General features: G+C 38.2%; 1 protein-coding gene across 1 annotated transcript in view; it reads right to left on the bottom strand.

Annotated features, from left to right (window-relative positions):
• LOC113062070 (transcriptional repressor p66-beta-like) overlaps positions 1-17,407 on the bottom strand; it is a 39,210-nt gene extending 21,803 nt beyond the window's left edge. The window contains exon 1 of the mRNA XM_026231605.1: positions 16,727-17,407. The gene's annotated coding sequence lies outside the window, so the exon portion shown is untranslated. The remainder of the gene's footprint in view (positions 1-16,726) is intronic.
• Positions 17,408-22,854: the final 5,447 nt, after the last annotated feature.

Below are 22,854 nucleotides of genomic sequence, written 5' to 3'. Positions count from 1 at the left end.
AACATTCAGAAAGCACATTTGGGATCTTAATCGGTTCAGGTGGGGGGCAGAGTTGGGGGTTAGGGCAGACTGAAGATGAAGACGATGGAACAGATGAAGAAATGGAATGAAAAAAAAAAAAAAAAAAAGACAGCAGCACTCTCCTAACACGCTACCCTGTCATAATGCCAACCCTTAATTCCCCTCTGCCCATCCCCCACCGGCACACCATTTTCTTTATGCACACGCCACTGCTGCCTGTCGATCAGATCACTGCAAGCACAAAAATGTCCTCCTCCTTCTGCCCCCACTGCAAACGCCATCGCCCTCTGAACCCATACACACACGCAAAATCAAAGTCCCTTCCTCCCCTACAAAAGAGAACTGATTCGGAAAGTGTGTACAAAAATTATAAAAAAAAAAAAAAAAAAAAAATCACCAGCAAAAAGAAGTGATGATAATAATATGGCCAGTTGCAAGTGCACGAAGGAATCCGCAGCTCATTTCACGCATGATGTGCTTCATGACAATTCATTTGGCTGACGTAACCCCCTGCCCCACCTCCTAGACCAAAGCATCGGTGGCACTGCATCCCTCACCCAGAGAGGTACAAGGTGCCTTGTTTTAAACGTCACGCTAGTTCTGCCCCAGGACTGGTCTGATATCGAAACGCCCAGATTCCTTCATGCAAGAGTAGCGATGTATCCTCTTAATTTCCCCAAGTTTCGTCCTAAGGCACAACATTTATCGTGAAATAACAGGGGTTTGCACCCATCTTCGTTTGTCGCCCCCATCCCCCACCCTCGGAGCCTGGCCCATCTCCCAAATCTGCCTGTTCGCATGCAGCCCCTCTGATCACCCACCCGCTCAATTGGCTAGATTAAGCCTTTCCTGTTTGCAGCATCTGATGCTGAGCACGGAGACCTCAAAATGGCTGCTACACCATCGCTAAAGGTGTGTGTGCCCACACTGATGAATAAAAAAAACAAACAAAAAACCAATATGCATTGGGCAAGAGCAGGTCTGGCTGCTCGTTTTGTTCTTGGAAGTATCCATTTGGATGGAGCTGCAGTTCTTTGGGGTTTAAATATAAGGAGAGTGATTAATAGTGAAGGGCAGGCGTTGACGCAATAACCTAGTTAAAGCTGGAGCGAGCAGGCTTGGCATAGGGTCATATAGGGTGAGAGCCATGAACACTTGCGAAATGACTGATGTCTGGATGCAAACTTCACAGTAATGTTCAGAGAAATTGTTGGGAAATCATTTGGTTGGATTTTCAGCAGGAGCTAATTGATTTTTAATGTATCTGCAAAAGGTGCAACAGTATGGACGTAGTGGAAAGAAATAGAATATGAGTAAATGACAGAATTTTTATGACGTTCCAAACCTGTATGACTTACTTTCTTCTGTAGATATGCTGAAGAACATTTTTGTCCATAAAATTAGTCAGTAGTATGGTATAAAACAACATGTAAAGCCAATAAAAGCCACTGTATGGACAAAACAAAAAAACATAGATAACTTTCAAAATTTCTTATTTTGTGCTCCATGGAAGACAGTTAAGTCATACAGGTTTTGGGACAACATGAGGGTGAATAACTGAAGACTAATTTTTGGGTGTACTGTCCCTTTAAGCAGACATCTGTGGACTTTGGATTAGAGGAAGATGAAAAGACTTTATTTCTGTTTACTTTATTTGTGAAGAGGGGCTCGGATTTGACATTTATCATGTCAGAACTCTCGGTCCTGGATAAACACTTCATAAACATCCTCCGTACTTTCACCGCAACGAACAGAAGTGTGTAGACGTCAGGCGAAATATTCAACCATAAACAAGTGGACTTAAATATTTAAGCTAATGTACTAGAAAAATATAACCCTCTAAAATAAAGGCAAGGAATGAGAGAATAAAAAAACTAAAAAAAAAAACTGGCACCTTTAATATTCTATTAATCATACAAATAACTATGATAGGAAATGATGGATGACTTGGCTACAGTCACTTTTAAGGGGACCATGTAGTGACCACGTTTGCTGCCAAGCCTTTCTAAGAATGACCAGCGATTTTAAATGTCTAAAGGCTAGAATACACTAAAATCTTTTTAACAACGTTTGTTGTTAGGAGACACATGAAAAAAAAAAAAAAAAAAAACACTGGCTCTAAAATCAGCCCAAAATCAGGTCTATGCCCGTCATACACTACTTTATGTGAAATCAGTGTCAATTCTAAAAGCCCAAAATCTGCTAATTGGCTTTCGGCAACTCGCACCAACACGTTCAGACCACAAATCAGGGCAAAAGTCAAGTTAGTGTATTTCTGTCTTAAATTTGGAGAGCCTAGATTCCCGCTTCCAAAATTGCCGTACACCCAAGCCCTTCTGGCATGTTGCAAAAACGAAATGTCAACAAGGTGACGACCCTCCATTTGCCATTAGGAGGTTTATCTTCAGCTCCTCAGCAGCTGGCTGCCACTCCGTGAACTCGCTTTCACAAGCGACAAAGCACCAGCGAGAGTGTGACCTCCCTCAGGGCACGTAAAGCAGAAATATGACTTGAACAGCAGACCTGGGCCTCATGATCTCATGCAACCATTTCTTCAGCCATGACTCCAGTAGAGCCACAAAAACAGGTGACAACACCTGTTTGGTCAAGACCTGAGTGATTTCTCTCATTCAGCTGTCACTTTTGCTCTCACTCCTCCTTGCTCCGGTATCCCCCCCTGATGATCTGGGAATAGGTTTAACCAAAGAAAAACAGCCGAATAAGATGTAGGAACACAGCACACCTGACCACAAAACATGCACTTTGGACCATAGAGATGTTTTAGGGGCTAACTAGTTCAAAACAGTTACTTGTCACCTTTCTGTTTTCAAATTAAGTGTCCCGAGTGAGTTAGCCCTCTAATCAATATGGACTGGCAGAACACTTGGGCTTAAACGTGTGAAAGATGTCAACAGAAGAGCTCCCTAAACCCCTCATGAACATGAATCAAATGACTTTACAGAACACGACCTTAGATTAGAGAAGCTTTTTTGACTTTTCTGAAAGCTAGGCCAGGTTTAAGCAGGGCTTGATATGATTTTTCTGGTACTCCGGGACAAAACTGATCATCTGTAGAGATGCACCGATCGTGATTTTCTTGGCCGATTCAGATTTTTAGTTAGCGTGATCTGCCGATAATGATTTTTGCCAATTTAAATTTTTTTTCTTTATAGAAGCTATAATTGACAGCATATACACAACACAAAAATCTACTTTTCTTCAACGCAGTTTTATTTTCATAAAGTAAAAAAATCAGTAATAAAATAAAAACAAATAAAATAATTGCAAACAGCTCAAATAAATGCAATAGAAAAAAGAGAGCTATGAAACTAAGTTTGCAGGTTAAGTAAGTTTAAGTAAGGTAGTATTCCAGGTAAGGAATACTACCAAATGTAAATTATCACATTTTATTTCTGTAGTCTTCATTGTAAATTTTTTTTATAAATGCTTACCCTTATAAATCGTATTCAGTCAAGAGCAGAAATTTTCTTTATCTTTAGTTCTTTAATTGACATGACAGACAGCAGCAGGGATATTGGACTGTGGGCTGTTTAAGTTTATCCATGGACTCAATACACTGTAAAATAACACACGTTCTCTGTCAACTATTTAACGTTCCAAAACCTACTGTTTTACAAATTTGTATGTATTTGAATGTTTTGGCGCAGTAAGCCACTCATTTTGGTATTTGTGGCTCACAAGCTGTTTGAGATTGAGCTCGGGCCGGCTTGTGTGCCCCACTAATATAGATCAGTGGTGGTGCGCACACCTTTGGTGTCAGTGCAAAACATGCGGGAACAACTAAAATAATGTGCAATACAAGCTCTATTTAACCGGAGTAAATAAGATGTGTGTGAGAGAGCAGTCATCAGAAAGAAGAGTGCGAGAATGCATGGCTGACGTGACCTGGTTGCTTGTGCCACTGGTAACAAAACAAATCGGCTCGAAATCAGAAAGAAATGAGACTGATTGGCCGGTCGCTGATCATGAGGAAAGTCGGCCGTTTCCGATCCCTGGCTGATCGATTGCATGAATCGATCGGAGCATCTCTAATTATCTGCTTTTATAAAATGCTTTTTAGAACATAAACTTATTAGCAAAATGGCTCAAGGCATCTGAAATTAACTCAGACATCCAGTAATCCAGAATTTGGAGTAGTTTCCAGCAAAGATATTCCTCTTGTGTCGCTATAAAAACAAAGCGCTGCTCGTTTAAGCATCCTGACCAGCACAAAGCAACACACCATTGACTCATCCAAAGGCATGACTTTTGGGGTAGGACAATTTGGACAGTAAATGAGGAAAATGCTTAGGAACCCGTTTTTAAAAAATTACGTTATCCTTTTACTACACAGATATACAAATAAAGTGTATCTGGAGCATGATGTACAGTATAAGTGAACCGGATCAGCAGGAGTCAGAGCTACCTTGAACTGCACAAATTCTCAAATGTTGACTTGTGGTGATTGTAATGACAACAGTGTGTGTGATATTTACCGCACACTGGGTTTTGGGCTAGGTGATGTATACTCTGTTTTATATAGATGGAGTTGCAGTTTTTAATTTCTGCGGTTCCGTATGCAGCAAATCTGATAGACTGTAATATCAACATTAATTATTAGAACTGAAGATAAATTAAAGTACAACATACCAATGAATTTAGAGGGCAGTATATCATGTACAGATATAAGCACCAGTCATCATGTGAGATTAGTAACAGTGCATCTCTAAAAAAATCATAACCAATGAGAGTCCCAGAGATATATAGTTGGGCAGAATAGGAGGAGAAGCTTGCAAAATGTAATTTACGCATTTGGCAGACGCTTTAATCCAAAGCAACTACTTCATTCAAGGTACACATTTACTTTTTATCAGTTCTTGTTTTCCAGGAAATAAACACTACATTACTTTGAGTTTAAGCATTCACATATTATCAAGGAATAGCGAGACTTTTCACAAATCATCAACTTGGCAAAAATGGGTAACTAAAAAAAAAAGTAAACATTTTTTTACTTGTAAACTAATCTTAAGCCCCTTTCACACTGCACGTCGGACCCGCAATATTTCCAGAACATTGCCGGGTCGCCTTCTGTGTGAAAGCAACCACATCCCGGGATTGATTACCGCATTGAACCCGGGTCGAGGACCTAGTAACATTGCAGGGTTCGACCCGGGACGACCGCTGTGTGAACAAAAGCCAGATCTAATTCCGTGTCGAACCGGCTGTTTTAAAGGAAGATCAACGTTCGCAACGAAAACATCTGTGCAAACTGTAATGAAGCAGAGGTCAGTTAGTTCCTCACTTTTCGCGCTGACGCAGAGATCGTTTGCTTGCTTCAGTGAAAGTATAACGTGCCTAGCGTTTTCGACTCGTACATTACACATCACGCGCTGATGTCACGTGTCGTTACGGGATCTTCAAGGGTTGTGTGTGAAAGCATGCACATATCCCGGGTCATCACTGGCAGTGTGAAAGTGCCAGATCTAGAGACCCGGGAACAATTGCAGGAACACTTTACCCCTGTATTTGCCGGAATGGCAGTGTGAAAGGGGCTTTAGAATAGGAACGCTGCTGAAAAATGCTGTCAAATATATTATATATATATATATATATATATATATATATATATATATATATATACACAGCAATAAATAAAAGACAATTAAAAATGATAAAAAAAAAAATGTAAAACAACAAATGAAAGTGAATTAACAAACTATGTCTTCATAACAGAATGCTTACTATAAACAGGTCTGCATTTATAAAAATACAAGACTGCTTCTATATTTTAGTAAGGGAATCCCTAGCAAAGGGATAATACATTTGGGAGCCCACGGCCCCGAAAACTCCTGGATTAAAGACCTTCCTAAAACCAAGCAAACCCCATCAAATTACATTCAAAGAATCCCACTGGAGCTCTACAACAATTGAATTCATAAGATGCAAATGAAAATTCCAATAGTAAAAAAAAAAAAAGCTTGTTGACATATTTATCAGTATAAATAATTTCTCTCATCACACGCAATCCAGCTGCAATGTGATGCAAGCATAATTGAGATGTAAGTCAGCTGTGCTGTGATGTCACAGAAGTAGGTTGCTGAGGGGGAATTTCAGGAGAGGTGCATTAGCATACCGTCACCAAACGGCACATTATGCGCACGCTCCTATGCTGACAGGAATTTCAAAACCACTTCTGGGAGGCTGAGTCGAGTACAGTATCTAAAGCTTAATGGTTCATTCGCTAATTGGACCGTTGTCCTCACCAACGACCTACACAATGGCTAACTATTACTGTATATTACTCAGAAGAGAGATCTGCTGGGAATTTGACCAAACTTTGCATACGGCCCGTTTCTGACACTAATGAGGCCAATTAGGCTGATGGCACCCATGGCAACAGAGTTGTAATTGGTCGGCTTGATGCATACGGGACGTATGGGTAACAGGATGTGGGTTGAGTCAATAATGTGTTTTAGAGCTGCCAGTGCATGATGCATTTGATGCCTTACCTTATTGCACTTCTGCAGATTCAGTGAGCACCTGAGGGTAAAGCAACCAGGATGATACTGCGACAAAGCAGACTGGTAGTCGTACCTGCAAAGCTACACGTCAAGCACGTGCGCACGCACGCGCACAAAAACATTCACGACTATTTGCATACCGCACAATGCAAGGTTTTGACTGAAGGGGCGAGATCACTGCTAATATCTCCATCCCGGGGTCTGCGCACACCTAGCCAGAAATGGCGTCTCCCACTCACTGTACTGTTCAGCTACAACACTTAAAATCCCGGTCTTCATTAAACAAGACAACAGCTCATTGTGGCCGTTGCCATGACAACAGGCCCTTCTATTTTTAAGCCGTGCCACTAATCAATTCCTGTTCTGCTGTCGCCCGAGGGAGGGAGGGGCGGATCAGGAGGAGGGTGGGGGCAGTGGCAGGGGGCAAAGGGGAGGAAGTGTGTGGGGGAGTGAGGCTGAAGACAAAGAGACCAAATAAAGACATCAACAAGATCTTTAAGATACCGAAAGAGGTTGTAGACGCAAACAGCGGTTTAAACAGCATACAGTGTGGAAATGCGCCTCGAACGCAAACCAGGTTTCCTCAAACATGTGAGGAACAGTGCTAACCAGAGGCCCCGAGTTAGTAGCAAGTACAGAAACCACACTGAGCTGCAAACACGAGGAGGAAATACTGAATGAAACTGAACTTTCATTTTCAGTCAAAGCTCGACACTCGGATCCAGACTGCATTGACCAATAGGAACCGCCTCTTGACGGGCCCGGTTCCCTTTCTGCCACTGCCCTTCCTCAGAAATCCTCACATCCAAACTTCAGCTTTAATACGTAGAGGAATGAGAAAAACCCTCAACAGGAGGTTTTCTAACAGACTGTAGGGAGACGAATGGAGAGGATCTGAATAAAGCTGCAGACCTATTTATACAAGATACAGACAGACTTCAAGGTTAAGGAGAAACACAATATAACACTCTTGCCAGAAGAGAGAAAATTCACAAAGAGAAGAAACGTGAGGGAAAAAAAAGCAGCAATGGTGGAGATGAATCGCTCTGATATCCCTAAGAGGCTGAATGAATATTTAAAAATGGTTACAAAATAACAACGTAAACTAGTCAAAGCCATTATGAGAAAGAAACACACTATCCTTGATTTTATGCCAGTTAAGATAATCTGATTTAGGTGAATGGGGCTAGTTGTCACAATTTTCATATACATATTTTTAGTGCAGTGTTTATTTCTGAAGGTAGGCTAATTTTTAAAATACATTTCTGCAGACGTGGCATAAAAAAAATAAAAATAAAAATAAAACTTTTCATTTAATACTCACTGACTTTGAGTGAGATATATATATATTGATCATTAGATAAGATTGTTAATTAATAAATTGTATTCATGACATTTATAATATGACAACATGTCTACTCCAACCTGACATTAACAATACCTTTTGTCCTGATGACATGGTCCAATCCTTAAATGAAAACCTGCCTTCATTATATATCGGACTCTTGTCTGAATATATGTCAGTGTGCCGTCATGTTAATCTACATGTTTGAAACATATGTTGTAACTTGTCACAAAAAAAAGGAACGGACTTCTGTCTCAAACCTTATAGTTACAGAGATAAAGTCCTTGTGACAATTCCCTCGTGAAAATAAGCATTGGTCTCCACTGTACAATTGATAAAACCTTTTGCAACTGGAGAACGAATGTTCTAAAATAAAGGCTGCATTACTGTTACTAAGGTGCATAATTATGTAAAATAAAAAAATATTTCCAATAATCATAGAACAGAAGTCGTTGTGGTTTGCCTGGTCGTGCTTTTAGGGACATGAGCAATCCTTGTAGCTTTCATAAATGCACAACATGTTTGTTTAAAGCACTGCAGACTGAACTGATGTCATTCTCAGGGAAAATTAGTCTCCTGTTCCTTTAAAATAAAAAAACAACAACAAAAAAAAACAGGGAGTTACAATATCTTTTTTTTCACCCAGGGTACCCAGTGGAGTCAAAATGCGAGAGAGCCAGTCTAAGCCGGTTTGTAACCTCAGGGTATGGAATTATCTCTTAATATGTAGCCGTTAGTGGTCAAGACGTCACACGAACACAGAGAGAGAGAGAGAGAGAGAGAGAGAGAGAAAGAAAGACAGATTGAAAAAAAGACAAAAAGGAGGGGGCTAAAGGGGGCAGTAAGAGGAAAATGTACTTCTTACAAGACGCTGAATCTAAAACCTGGCACCTTGTCAAGACGGCTCATTGCGGAACTTCAGACCACAGGGTGGGGCATACGTTGTTTAAACAAAAAGAAGAGAGAAAAAAAAAAAAAAAAAGGAAAAATGCTGGAACGTGAGCCATCTGGAGAAAGCGAGGTAGCAAAATGATTTTAAAATGGGGCTCAATTGGGAAAGAGACAAAGGGGACAGTCAGGCAATAAAAATTAAAAAACCTGCCATCAAATCATATGCAAAATACAAATAAATAAATAAAATTACATAAATATCCCCAAATACACAATACGTGCACACTACCTTTACCCACATGACCAGTGCTTTATCAAGTTGTGATAAAATCTGCAGAGGCTCCCTTCTGGCGCTCAAAGTAATGGGCACACAGACATACACTCGGGGAAAACATGACTTCCACCAAGGAACCGGTGCTCTGGAAAAGCAGATAGGCTTGGAGAGATGGACTGCAAGGAGTGTGCACGGGACCAAAACTTCAAGAAAACCCAGATTTCTGCATTCGCACAAGCTCCATCCATACCGGCTGAAGAGAGATCACGCACCCTTTCTGATTCCAACAGAATGACCCGAGAAACAAAGGCCTGCGGCTGAATGGAGGGGTATGGAGAGGACGCTTAAATGTGCTAAGGTTCGATTTGTTAATCTGCTAAACACAGTAATAAGACAAAGAGGCATTTGTGCAGGGATTATGGGAATTGAATCTTGCGGTTGCGCATGTACAGAGAGTCAGCTATAATTCTTATCAAGGTTAACTACCACAGGTACGACAGCTTTCAGAGATTTCCTCACATGTACCAGCTGAATTATTTTTGCTTTCTGTTTATTTATACATTTTAGTTAGCCATTTCAGCCTACTCTACGGATCCAGCAATGTCATGTCAAAAGCAAACTTTAACCCTGTAAAGTGGTCCTAGATGATATGAGAGAACAAGCATCAAGTAAAACAAGGTCAGAGCAGGTGTTATTTAAGCAATATTTGTACTATTGTATCATTTATTATTTAAATTAAATCAGTTTTCATTTTAATTTTAGTTTAAATCTGAGTAATTTTGTAATGTACTTCTCTTTTTTATTACTTTTAGTTTTATAAATATTTCTATTTTCCTTATTTGTTTCAGATTTCGTCATTTTAGTTCTTTAATTTACATTTTTCCATTTCAGTTAGATGCTAAGACAAGTTTCCCAATTTTCTTAGCTATTTGTTTATTTCTATTTTAATTAACAAAAATGAATTTGCTGCAGTTTTTTTTATATACTTAAGGGGTTCATAGCAACCAGTTGAAAAGGTATAATTTACCCAAAAATGAAATTAAATAAAAAACTAATTGACTTTCTTTCTGTGGAACACAAATTTTGAACAATGTTGTAACCGTTATTGTCAATACAATGAAAGTCAATTGGGACTCCAATTTTAACGTATTAACCCTGTACATATTAAGTATTAACATATTGCATCACACCGGTTCTGAATAACATGACGTAGTACAAATGCTAAAAAAAATTTGTGTGAACCGTCCCATTAAGTGGTTGTTGCAACTGGACAGTGTCACAATAATAAAAGAGAAGTTTATGACTGCGCATAGTCAAAACAAAAACTTTTCGAAGACTACTTTAGCTTAAATAAATGATGCAACGCCATACACAATGTCAGGTCCATCAACTTTAATAGACAAACTAGCCCCCGGGCCATGAAAACTAAGATGGTTCCACAGAGAAATGCTTCGGATGGGTTCCGCTTACTCTTTCATATTGTACTGAAGTGTTCCAGCAGTCTTTTGATCAGCTCAACCCACCACACAGCTCTCTCGCTCCTGAAATGAGTTCAGCCGGAGAACCTCGCGCTACAAAAGCCACCCATCTGGGGACTATACGCCTATACCTCCCAGTGTAATCATAAAATGGGTCTATGCGCTTCACATTCACTCAAAGCTTCCGTCTCGCTACAATGTAACACATCGTGGAATGATGAAAACAGCTTGGCCTGAATCAATACTTCTGAATTTTTCAACCACAGCCAATACCTGGACCCGCTGCAATTAATGCGGTCCACACCTCATCTTCAGAGAAATCCCACTTGAGAGACGTCGAGCAAATTAACAACAATCCGGAGCTCTCGTGACGGCCAAGACTCCTGAAGCTTGAAAAACTCATCTATTTCACGATTGGGATGGTAAGACACCATCCACTGGGGAAAAAGACGACAACATTCCTAAACCTAAAAACATCTTCGTTTCCAGTCGGGCTTCTTGCACTTCACATACACACAATCTTCAACAATCAACGCAAGAGGCCCGTCATGTCGTTTCTTGCTGCTGTTTATCCAGCTAAAGCATCAGGGAGGCCCTCTAATTAAACTTCACAGGAAGCCATTCATCTGGGCTGATTGTTTCTGCGTGGGGTTTAATAAGCATTGCATGAGGCCCGCAGAACGCAGCCTCCCCATTCAGGTGTTAACAAGACCAGTGCACCAACATACAAGCGACGCTTTACAGTCGACTCAAACACTCCTCTCAGTACCTGCTCACTGTGCCCACCTAAGATCTCACAACTAAAATGGTGGGGAATAATTAATCAGCAACTGACAGAGCCGAGCGGAAAAAACTGAGGAGTCAAAGGCCTCTGTGCAACTGACAACCACCAGAGGGTTTCAGATACCTCTAAAACAGTGTGCTGAAAATGAGACACAGGCTGACATCTAGCACAAATTGCTTTACAAATCACTTATTTTAGCTTAGCCATATGCTTAACTTTCAGTGTAGAGGAAAAATCATGAAAGCCTGATCTGTAACATAGACTGCATCGAAGCAGATTCCTCCTTTTCAAGTTGTTCCAATTTGAAATAAATTTTCTTAAGTTTTAAAGCAATTGTTCATCCTAAAATGAAGAACCTAAAATCATTTACTCCCCTTCTTGTCATTCTGGACCATATTTGAATATTATTATATACTGTATACAAAATTTATTTTTCAGATTTTAGTCAATTTCAATTTTGGGGGGAAAGCACATCAATAACCTTATTCCAGCTACCTCAGTTATTTCAATCAACATTTCTAATTTTCACACATCTAATACTTATTTATTTCAGCTGCGCTTAAATGAATGAAAACAATGTTTAATAGTTTTGAATGAAAAGAAAACCCAGAGCTGTGGAACACAAAAGAAGATCTGAAGAATCATTTTGAGAGTCAATGGGGTCCAATGTTGTTTTGGACCCCACTGACTTTCCTTGTGTGGACAACACATCTATCTCTAAAATATCTTCTTTTGTGTTCTGCAGAAACAAAGAAAGAAAGTCACACAGGTTTGGAATGACATGAGGGTGAGTAAATAATGAGAGAATGTTCATTTTTGAGTTAACTATCCCTTAACCCTTTCTAAAACACTTCCTACTGTATACTACAGAACATAGACTGGTATCAGGCCCTAAAACAGTTTGACTTACTTTTCTCTTTATTTTTACTTCTTTCACTGGTCTAGATTTATCAATTCACATTCATTAACATCATCAATATCAAGCAACTGACAAGACTTCTCACCCTCAAAGGATTTTCGCTTGGGAACATTTTTAAATAAATGTAATGTTTCTGATTAAGGGGTAATTATCCTGATTTCTTTCTTTTCAAAACATTCCGGTCTCAATTTTACATAACTATGGGTCATGAAATGAGCACTGATTTGGAGTAGGTATCAATCAGACCTTCTCATATAGTGACGAAAAGACTTGATATACAGACTGATTTATCAAAGACAAATGACAAATAATTAGTATGAACACCACTTGAATACAAAACGATCTAGAAGGAAAGGACCGGAGTTCAAATACTGAATTAAAAAAAGGAATATGGCTAAATGATAAACTGCAGTGAAAATCAATTATTCAAAACTTAACCCTGTGACTAAACCTCAAACTGAAAAATAAAGTACAAATCAAAAACATTCCTGAGTATATGACAACTAATTTCTCGATGATGTCAATGGGAAGGTCTGAGGTAATGATGTTGTCCATTACACTGCTTTATAAAGCCAAAAGACATTTGATCATATTGTTTCCTCGACCAATAAGCCTTATCTGGAAAAAGGGCGTGCAACAGCCCCTAGCTTACCCAAGAGCCAATGAATCAAACTCTTTTGGACCTGACAGTTCAGTCCTGAGGGTCTTTTTTAAACCCACTATCACACAAAACCAAAAAAAAAACAACTACTGGACGTGACCATTTCCCTCTCATTCTAACCGGCTTTAAAACAACACTAACGACACTGAAGGTGTGTTGAAGGGTAGGAGATCAATGGGAGGACATCCGAGTGTCAATGCCCTGCTCTGGGCTCTCAGGATTGTCGCAGTGAGGGTTCGTTTTACAAAACTAGCACAACTTGGGTCCACATCGTTATTTTGCACTACCGTAAATCTCATGGCGCATGTTTACAGAGCAGGTCGTATTGTTGTGTCTACTCAATGCGATTGCCAAAGGGGCACTGCTAATTCTAAACACTACCTTTACTGACCATTCAGCAGTCCTGAAACCCATCCAAGTCAAGTACTCTTCCTGATCCAAGAGTCAATATCTAGTTCTAAATGTGATTTCCCTCTCAAATGTCTTCTTCAATGGCATGGTCTCCTCTTCAAGATGAACCCACGATTGAATCCAAGTTGAGTCAAGTGTTAAAATCCAAAATATGATCTAACACAGAATCAGTCTTTAGATTGTGAATAGTAATTCTGCACTTATAAATGCTTATAAAAAGGAATAGCTCACCCAAAAATTTAACTCTGGCATCATTTACTCACACTCATGTGAGCTTCATTCTTACAGAGAACACATAAGATGATATTTTCAAGAATGTTGATGTTGCTTTGGACCCCATTGACTCATTAACAATTTGCAATTCAAATTAAAGAATTAGATTTTTTTGAACCATCCTCAGCACACAACAAGAGGCTTAAGCAATTAATCACAAACCACTTAAAAATATGCATTAGGCTTATAGTATAGTGAAAATCCATGCATCCAGCATGGGAATGCCAATGTTGTGCTAAAGCACCAGTACTAACATGAGATCTGGTGTGAGGCTGGTCTAGGTAGAAAAGGTACTTGAACAGGTGCCTCTAAACCATGACAGATCTATGATGAAATCTACATTGATAACTTGAGCTTAGAGTCTTTGCTCATTTCAGTGTATTCCATCTTATCACCTCACACTGCACTTCACAGGTTTCGTGGGCTTAACAAAACCAGACAGTAACTAGCAATATAAGATGCCCATGCACCATGGAAATTAAAGAGAACAAACTGCATAAAATCCTTTCACAGGCGATGGCCATGAGCTCGGGTGCACCGACTAAAGTGATGAATAGCCCCAAAAAAAGGTAGAAAAATAAATACCGCACTGCCAAGTATCTTCCGCCTGAGAGGGAGGAGGGGGAACAGTCCACACAAAATGCCTTTGAGCAAAACAGTCAATAAGAACATTGTTTGGACCCCTCGAGGATGTAATACTAGTGGGGCGCCCCTCACAGTATGCAACAGCCTTTTTTCAAAATGAGCAGAAAACACTCAAATTGGCTCTTATTTAGATGTGCTACTTGCTAAAAAAAATATTTTTTCTTCATAGTTCTGATGTTTACACAGATTACTTACATCTGACGTTAGAATGATTTCACCAGGATAATTTCTAGAGAAGTACATGCTCAGTGACTTCTATGCAGACCTCTCTCTCCACACAATAAGTATAAATGACTTTAATAACAGTGGGTGGGGAGCTTTTACTCTGAGACATGTCAAAGTGGGAAACTTTTATATGCTATAAAAATATCTAGGAGCACATAAGTCTGTTAGTTTTTTTTTTTTTAATAATTCCTTTAACTTAAAAGGTGCACTCAAAAAGTTTGTGTTTAGATTCAGCTGGCTCATATTCAGTGGTTTTAAACTTTACCCTGACTTTACATACATCCATATAATAGCCACATTTAATTCAAACTCATTCTGTTTGTTAGGTTGCGACTATTTGTAGCTTAGCAGTTACTCTGTCACTTCTGCAGAAGCCTTGGTTCCAGAAGTATTTTTCCTCTTTGGACTTTTAAAGCCTTGGTTAAAACGTTATAAAGCCATGAACCAAACCAACTAGCTACAAGGTCAATTAAGACATTACTTTAAGTTAAAGAAAAATATAATTAGAAAGTCTGACAAACTTTCATAGCCACTTAACAACTTTGAATGCGGGAAAGAAATACAATCCCATGAAACACAAAATATATATGGTGAAATTAACTATGTTTATATGTATGTGAAACTATTTTTATGTATATAGAAACAACATTCTACATTTATTGCAAAATATGCATGTATATATATGAATATTTAGGTAGTGTGAAAGCAAAGACAGTGGGTGGATCCTAAACAGTTATTTTGATGTGATTTCCTTGATTTGACTGATTAGTGGAGATTTCTTTGCAGAATAAAGGGTAATATAGTTTTCACCAGGATTTCCACTGTCAAACATGATTATAACAAAAGTTGTAATAACTGATGTGTAAAGCATATACTGTTTATTACCAACCTTGTAGTTTATGTTAGGTCGTTTTTAAATGTGTACAAGTTACAGTTAAAAATAAATTCTCCTATGGATAAAATAAAAGGAATTTTTACTTTTGGAACCAGCCAATGCACTCTATTGCATGACAGGCAGGTCATGTGATCTCAACATGGCAGCACCCATGAGCAGGGAGACCCACTTGATGTAGTGCAGTTAAATCATTTAAATGTAAAACTTTTTTTAAAAAATCGGCAAAAATTACTGAGTGCATGTTTTAAAAACTTTGGTATGGTAGCAAAATAAGGATTTTCCTACTTTTTGCTTCTTAAAATGAAAAAAGAAAAAAAAAAAGTCTCCACAAACAAACTAAGGTACTGTCATCTAGCCACTAAATCATCCATGTGAAAGATTCTTGAGGGGTCAAACTCTGCAAATCAGACTGCTAGAGTTAGCCTCTGACTATATAAAGCCTATAAAGTAAACCCAGTCTCTCTTTAGACGTGTCTGCAGTGAACGACTAACAGAAAGCACATATCATTGATCAGAGTTTCTTTCTAAACGTCATCTCCCCCGATTATCAGTGGCTCCCTGTTGGCTTCGATCAATACCTGCATTCACGCTGGAATTAGATTTCACTCCTGCGTCTGTCAAGTGTTGGGCAGCCATTTGCGTGCATATGGAGCAAGTTGAGAGAACGTCCTCACTTACGTAAATGGCTGATGCATTTTCGACATCTTTTTTTTTCTAATTGTACAGGCTCACCGTACACCATCCGTGTGCCCTCGGCACTGAAGAGAGAAAGCCCGCACCCCTCAACAGCCCCAAAACACTCACTAAACAGCCCGTTTGAGTTGATAATCCTGGAATACGAGCGTTAAGATTATTTTGATGCCGTTGCATGTGTGTACATGTTGGGCTTTTTCATTGTGTCTGAGCTGCTACTGCACTACTGTAGCCACAGCCGGGAGGACGCGAGGCTTACTTCGCCAATCTGGGTTAACCCCTCGGGACACCAGATGAAACAATGAAAGCCGTTTCACGCATTTAAAATGCTGCTTTGGACCGTGAACTTGTCAAAGTTGCTTCTAAATATGACTGGCTTTTCGCGGAATCGCTCTTGAAATAGCCGCTCGACGTGTGATACGCCACAGCGCGATCCCTAGCTCATTTTAATAGTATTAGCCAGCTTTGAATTGCTGCGTGTAAGAGGCGCTTTGCTTCCACGCAAAATCCGCTATGCTATTGTCTGGCTGCTTAGCAGACTCCCTCAAAAACCCTTTTAACCGTTTAGTCAATTCATCTACACCAAATGACTGCCGAATCGCATGTGGATGCGTTTTTAAACCATCTCGCTCCCAAATTCCCCTATCCGATCCGATACCGGCTAGGCCGCGCGTGAATCCCCGGACTCACCTGACTCGCCTTTACCCCTTCAGGTTCCTCTGGCTCCGGGTTCACTCTCCGATCCTGAAGCGCTGCTGTAGCTCTTCACGACCAGTCCCCGGCACCGGCAGGCAACACAAAAGCGCTGATTGGGCCTCGGCGAGCGCTCATCCCCTTGGTCTCTGCCCAGACAGACGGGTTATTGGTCGGCGGCTGTGTCGGAGACGCGCCCCTATTAAGGTGTATGTTGTTGTCTGTGTCTGGAGGGGAGGGGACAAGAAGCTCTGAAATGATGGGAACTAAATGGGTTGTTATGCGCGTCGTGTCGGCAGCACAAGGCGAGCTTACTACACTGACAGATAAATTGTGGACAGCCATATTAACTCCGTCTTCTTTCCGATCGACCGGAGCATTTTGAGGAACATTATGGTGTGAAACCGCCGCGATTCCACACAACATTTGGACATTCTTCCAGCCGTTTTCAAAAACTTGGGAAGACGAACAAAACAGACAGTACTTTTTTCGCAATGATCAGTTTTAGATGGTTGATTTTAGGCCGCATTGTGGACTGTAGTGATTCACGTGAAATTAGATTTACTATTGTCTGAAGTACCAAGGGTTAGAAAATGACTTTTAATAGTAAAACCATGCTTATTTTTCAAATCTGGATTATGTTGCAGGGACTCAAATATATGAGCATGCTTTATTTCTACTCCAATGCAGATATAAATAAATAATAATCATTTTAAAATTAATTTATGATTTCTAATGTCTATTACTATGCAGGTTTGTTCTGTTCGTAATGATACATGTAATTATACATAGGGCCTATGAATTTGATTTAAGATATTGCATGAAAACTTAAAACATTTTATGCAAAATAATTGTATTAATTGTAAACCAGGGGTGATTTGAATTATAATTTTTATTTAAAATTATGTAAAATTCTTTTAACGTGATCAGAAAATGATCATGACTTGTGCCAAAAAGGGGGAAAAGGAAAAACTATCCACGCCAAAGCTGTGGTCATAGTAACTAAATGCATTAGATTTTTTTAAATAATTGTATGCTGCAATTAATAATAGTAATGTATGTGACACTGTAAAAAAACACATTACTACACTTGAGCATGGGACAGAGTCTAAAGGACTTATAGTTTCTTTTTGATGAGTGATTTTATATATGCACACACACATACAGGTGCAGCTCAATAAATTTGAATGTCGTGGAAAGTTCATTTATTTCAGTAATTCATCTCAAATTGTGAAACCCATGCATTTTAAAAATTCAATGCACACAGACTGAAATAGTTTAAGTCTTTGGTTATTTTAATTGTGATGATTTTGGCTCACATTTAACAAAAAAAACTACCAATTCGCTAGCTCAACAAATTAGAATACTTCATAACATCAATAAAAAAAAATTTATATATATATATATATATATATATATATATATATATATATATATATATATATATATATATATATATATATATATATAAAGTGAATTTTTTAGTGAATTGTTGGGCTTCTGGTGAGTGGCTTAACTAGAGGAATATGACAACCGTAGCCAAATTCCTTGACACGTCTGTGTGCCTTGACCCAAGCCTCAGTCCTTTCCTTTTGAAGTTCACTAAAATTCTTGATTCAAATTTGCTTGACAATCCTCTTAAAGTCTGCGGTTCTCTTGGTTGGTTGTGCATCTTTTTCTTACACACCTTTACCTTCAACTCAACTTTCTGTTATAATGCTTGGATACAGCACTCTGTGAACAGACAGCTGCTTTGGCATTGAATGTTTGTGGCTTACCCTCCTTGTAAAGAGTGGCAATGATTGTTTTCTGGACAACTGTCAGATCAGCAGTCTTCCCCATGGTGGTACCCTAGTGAACCAAACTGAGATACCATTTTGTAGGCTCAGAAAACCTTTGCAGGTGTTTTGAGTTGATTAGCTGATTGCCATGTCATCATATTCTAATTTGCTGAGATAGTTAATTGATGGGTTTTTGTTAAATGTGAGCCAAAATCATCATAATTAAAAGGACTGAAGAATTAAACTATTTCAGTCTGCATTTCAGTCTGTTCTTTTCCATGACATTCTAATTAATTGAAATGTACCTGTGTGTGTGTGTGTGTGTGTGTGTGTGTGTGTGTGTCAAAGTATTGAAATGTTTAAGTGCAAAATGGCAAACACAATTAATTAAAATAAATAAGGTAAAGGTCAAATCAAAGTAAAATCTTCAATGTCATATGACTTGTCACTTCTTAGATTTACTTTAAAACAGTCAAACTATTATTGGTGTAGTATAGCCTATTAATATGAATATAATTGAAATATGCCATGTTTCATAAGCTGTCGGACTTTAAATTTATTTATTTATTTTATTGTCAGAAAACAGCATGTGTGGTATTAGATAGGCAAGATTGCACAATTGCGGTGCACGTAAGGAAATACTGAAATAGTTTTTCTTTATTTGCTTTCATTTATTTTAATAGTCGACACACTGATGGAGCAGTATCACACGCTCACAGAACAATACGATTCTCTTGACCTACTTTCACATGCATGCATTGTCGGAGTCAGAATACTAGTGCAACAAAGGTGCGAAACTCTGTAACTAAAGGTTTCAGGAAGAAAAAAAATAGAGTCGGTTATCGTTTGCACGCGTATATACAGTAAAAACAGATCCCGTAAAATCATTGCAACATGCAGCGGTTTTTTTTTCATCCGGGTATTGTTTACACTCACTGTTGTGATACTGTATCTCGCTCGTCATATACTGTAGTCTAAATTGACCGCAGTGGCTTTGTCCAGTCAGTCGAGCGAGAAACTGCTCTGGTTAACTGAGCTGTCTTAGTGTTTAAGCAGAGAAGAATAGTGGCAAATCGCAACATTGGTCCACCATAAACCCACATAGCGTTTTAACCGAAGGTTGGTATGTATTGATGTTCACATAGAACTCTTTTATTGTTTGTCAACACTGAGGCTGAGACCTCTAGCGGCGGTTTGTGCTGTTTACGGCAGATTTACAACGCACGAGCTGAGTGAGTCACTGCACTACATTAATAACTCACTACTGTCTACACCTACAAGGCTCTGTGAAACTCCATGTCATATCTTAGAACTGAATTAAAAGGTTTTCGTCATAAAATACACAAAACACCATGGAACTTGTTTAGTTGATAAATTACAGGAATAGTTCACTCCAAAATAAAAATTGATATCATTTACTCACCGTTTATGACTTTTTATGTTCTGCAGAACCACAAAAGAAGATATTCTGAATAATTTCTTCATGCCTTTTGTCCATACAATGAAAATCCATGGTTTCAAATGTTGTTCTGGACCCTTTGACCTTCAGAAAGTCATATATGTTTGGAACAACATGAGAGTAAATTATGAGTTTTTTTTTTTTGTGAACTATCACTTTAAATTTAGAGCTAAGACATTCACCATAATGAACGGTTAAGAAATTCCCTTCTTCAATTTCAATAGGATTTCTATGAGTAATATGTTCAAAATAACCAAGAATTAAAGGAAGTTCCTTATCTGTCATTTGAATACCCTGTGTACAGAAAAAAAACTACCAATATACTGATGCTAGATGTTATTTAGATTCAAACAGAACTGAAACAAAGTAACAGTGACTTTTGTAATGTCTAAGTGGTGAAAACCAAGTGTGTGACGAATGTTTCATCAACCAACAGCATTATTTTAGCAGTTATTTGGAGTCAGGTGAGGGAGTAACTGTGATGGCATATCCACTGTGTTTCAAAGAAAAGATTTTATGTGTTTCTTATTTCAATGAGGAGGGCCTGTTGGATTTCAGAGCACAGATTAGTGCAAAATATTACATGCAGTGGTTCTCTGAGCTAATCCAGCATTCCCACCATGGATTGATCATTTGCATAGTCCAGTGAACACTAACACTCACTATTAGAAATATCAACAAAGTTTTTTTTTAGGTTCAGTGACTAAAACCATATTCCAGTCTCTCTCTCTCTCTCTCTCTCTCTCTCTCTCTCTCTCTCTCTCTCTCTCTCTCTCTCTCTCTCTCTCTCTCTCTCTGTTTTTCTGTTTGTATAGGGTCTTGCAGTCACATGGTGTCATGTGGCAAGTGTGAGTGCAAAGTCACATGTTAGGTATTGTAACTTCCGCACCAGGTTCACATTGAAACCTGTCATCTTAAACACTGTTTTTCCTTTGAGTATCCTGTCAGAGGTGTGTGATTATTAAATTGTGTGGTAAACAAAACACCAAAGATTCCGAAATGTGTAAACCAATATAACCTTTCTATGCATGATATTTATATTTAAATGGTGTAAAATGCCTTACTTAATGCCATCAGTGAATTTAGTCTTATAGGTTTTGCACCACTGTTACATGTGATGTTTCCTGTAATCACACATCAGAAATGTGGTAACAGGTTTATGTCTGTTTCATTATTTTACCATCACATTTTACCCACAATCTAACAGGGGGGCTGCATTAAAGACTAAAATTAAGCAGACTAAGCGGTTTAACTCCTGATTAAATACTTAAAACTCACAGAGAAAACAAAAACGGCAGCTACTTCCATGAGGCCATCAGTTTCTTAAGCTTTTAAAGAAATATTTAATAAACGTTGAGCTTAATTGATAGCATTTGTGGCATAAAAACAAAAGCACAAATCTGGGTTACAGTGGAAGTAAACTGGTCTCAAAACTGATGATTGATATGGTACTGCTATATCTTGGATCCCTGGAGGCCAATTTGTAAATTTTTAATTACTGTTTTAGTAGTATAGACACAAGACATGAATAAAAAAAAAATATTTGTGATATTATTGTGATCAAATCTTTTCTGTGTAAAGTTATATCAAACTTTACAGCTTCATCGACTAAAACAGATGGATTAATGTAAAAATATATTTGCTTCACATTTCTCCTCCAGAAATTGTTCCTATTGTAAGTGCTTAATAATAATCTTAGATTTTTTTTAAATCTAATAAATTTTTGTGATATTATGAACAGTGAAATTAATCAACTGAAATTAGTTAATTGCACTCAAATAATAATGAAAGTTCATTGGACTTAATTTAAATGTCTAACAGTACTGTACAATACTCTTTTTAGGGAGCTCATCTCCCATCTGGTGGTCATAATGTTAAATTACATCTAACTACCACAATTCTGAAAGATAAGACACAAGTCTTTATGTGATTCCTTCACATCAAGAGCATTTTCCATCTTTCAAGCACTGATTTGGTCTAGCGTATACAATAAATGCTTCGTAGAATCAAGTCTTTTGTTATGTTATTTTATTCAAACACTGTGCATTCTCATTCTAATATAGCATTAATTTTATTTTAATATTTGAAGACACATATACAGAGATTTCTATTTGTTGTAGTTTCATGCTTGATTTATTATCACTGATGTATAATTGTTCTTTGATCAAATGTTAGAGATTATATCTCATGGCTAATTAATGTTCAAAATTAAGAGGTAGGAAGACAGCAGACAGGGAGTAATTAAGCTTCATGTTAATGAGTTACGGCTGAGTAAGGTTTGAATAACATTAGTATTAGACGCAACTGAAGGAGGGCTTCCTCTGGCGTGTGAGCTGTCAGTTCATTCAAAAAACATTTAGATAGAGAACACTTCCAAATCCATATTCATCATCAAATTCAGCACATGAGAGGATTAACATCTTAATATAAGTATCATCAATATCAGATATGCCACATCAATATTAGAGACAGCATCAAATCCGTTCTCAAGCTCACAGACAGGAGAGATGTTATGTAAACACTCAAAGTGCATATTAAATAATCTCTTGAATGTTATGTAATCTGTTAACTAAAACTGCAGTGCGTGCACACACACACACACACACATACACACACTTGGGGGGTTAGCTAGTAATGCATACTAAAGTGAAGAGAGAGATTATATAAATAGGTCATTGTGTTCCAAACGACACAATCATTTAAAATATGTATAGGCCTAGCAGTAGTATATTTGATTTATCTTTAAATTAATATATTCATATTTACACACATTAGTTACAGTTTTTATTGGATATAACTTATTCTGGTTGGTTTAAAATGTAGATAGACACACAATCTTAGAGTGAATTCTTTAAAAATTAATTTACACTGAGACTGTCGGTTGG

This window comes from Carassius auratus, chromosome 44 (assembly GCF_003368295.1).
Source record: "Carassius auratus strain Wakin chromosome 44, ASM336829v1, whole genome shotgun sequence".
NCBI classification, from domain to species: Eukaryota; Metazoa; Chordata; class Actinopteri; order Cypriniformes; family Cyprinidae; genus Carassius; species Carassius auratus.
This window is presented reverse-complemented; position numbering and strand designations above follow the sequence as displayed.